Here is a 2150-nt window from a genome sequence, read left to right as displayed (position 1 = left end):
ATACTAGTATTTGGAAGCTGTACGTGCAAGTCATCACGTAAAGCGAATACTTTTAGGTATGTACATACGTGTGTGTATGGCCATATGTACATATTCTCTCATGATAGCCTGCTGTCAATCAATTTTTATTATGTTCACTAAGTGAAGCTTCGGTACTTTTGGGATGACTAAAAAATAATATGTATGAAATAAAATGATATGAAATGTGAATGTGGTAGTAAAATATTATAGCATATACACAGCAAAACATATGTATGTAAGAATAAGTAAATACATATGTATGCGATTACATGGCAAAAGCTGCTTGTCTGCCTTCCATGTTACGATCGAAAGACTCAGGAAACTGTGAACTGTCGTGGTCCAGTACTTTTATATATATATCTATATACATAGATACATATGTATGTGTTCATATTCATTACGTGACGAAACTGAGTCAACTTGTTCAACTAAGCCCCAATTTCTGTTCAAAAGTTTCTTTTAAAATGTTATCAATGGTTTTTCCAATTTGTATTTCTTAACTGTAACATTTTGCTATAACTAAAATCTTTAGCCAGCTGCCTAGCTCACAGCAATATCTGTGCATACACATGTATACATACATATGTATATGTATGTACGTAAAAAAAATTTGCTAAAAACCCTGCAGTGAAAATGTGTAGAAGCCAATCTCCGTTAAAAAGAGCCTAGTATTCCTATGCAACTACATTTTCAGTGGTATTTACTTAATTGCAAAGCATGGGCTGTATGAAAGAAAAAATAAGCAGATGCTTTTTCTTAAAATTTCGGACCTTTTTCTTACATTTTTTTTTGTAATAAATCGAGTAAAAGATCTGAAATTTTAAGAAAAGGCAATTGCTTGCTTTTTATTCATACGGCCCAATGTATCGAGGAGGCATCCTACTAGGGAATAGTAAAAGTAAATGTGAACATTTTTGGGTGAGCGAGTGTGAGTATGTTTTGTTACTCTTTTTTCGCGCAAAAATTGCTAAACGGGTTTTTGTAAAATTGTACGTTCGAATAGCTTACCGACTGTATTAAAATATAGGATATTTTTTAGCCCATAAACTAAATGCAATATTGCATTATGGATATCAATTGAAAGAAGTTTAAGAAAGATTTACATCGAAAATATATCTAAAATGGGTTGCCACTTGTTTAGGTTTAAGAAAACTTCACTGGAAAAATATGTTGAAAGAGGGTTGCCATCTAATTTATTCAGTAAGTTAAATAAAATGTTACAATATTGATGTCAACTGAAAACGGTTTAAAAATTCGTAACTTTGAGAATATTTTTAGATAGGGTTGCCACCTGTCAAATTAGATTTCATCAGTAACTTAAATGAAGTATTACAATATTGACGCCAAACGAAAGGAGTTTCAAGAATCGTAATTTCGAAAATATTTTTTGAGAAGGGGTTGCCAACTGTAAAATTAGATTTCATCTATAAGTTAAATAAAATGTTGCAATACTGAAGTCAAATGGAAGAGGTTCAAAGAATCGTTACTTCGAAAATGTTTTTAAACAGAGTTGCCAACTGTCAAACTAAATTCAATTGATAAGATAAATGAAACAATATTATATGATATGAAGCGAAACAGGTTATAGAAAGCTTGGTTTGAAAACATTTCAAGGAGGGGCCAACTGTTAACAATTATTATTAAATAAAGCTAATAAATTAAAATATTTTTTAAAGCATACTACAAGAGAGTTGCCACCTTTTCGAAGTTTAAAAAAATAACAGAAATATAATAAAATAAAACAAAGAGTGTTGATATATGCGTTTATTTAGACATGCTTTTGAAGTGATAGGCCACCTATAAATTTCAGGGACCGAAAATAACCGTTAAATACAAAGATTTTGATTTTTGGGTCATTGAAAAATCAGTATTTTTTTAATTTTTTTCGACCAAGAACAATCCTTTGATTTAGATTTTTATTTTTCAATCAAATTTAATCGTTATTTTGTGATTATTATTTTTAACCGACTTCATAAAAGGAGGAGGTTATCAGTTAATCGCAATATTTTTTTTATATATCGTTGCCTTAATATAGAAAGGCCCTATCTCACATCGTCGCTGAAATGCACAAAGCCGTAACTAACTAAAATCTTTTATTGCATAAAACGATGTGAGGCCACATAATTCGA

Source organism: Rhagoletis zephyria, unplaced genomic scaffold (genome assembly GCF_001687245.7).
Source record: "Rhagoletis zephyria isolate East Lansing unplaced genomic scaffold, Rhagoletis_zephyria_1.1 Rzeph_scaffold_12364, whole genome shotgun sequence".
Classification (NCBI taxonomy): Eukaryota; Metazoa; Arthropoda; class Insecta; order Diptera; family Tephritidae; genus Rhagoletis; species Rhagoletis zephyria.
The sequence above is the reverse complement of the archived record's forward strand: the minus strand, read 5'-3'. Positions refer to the sequence as shown.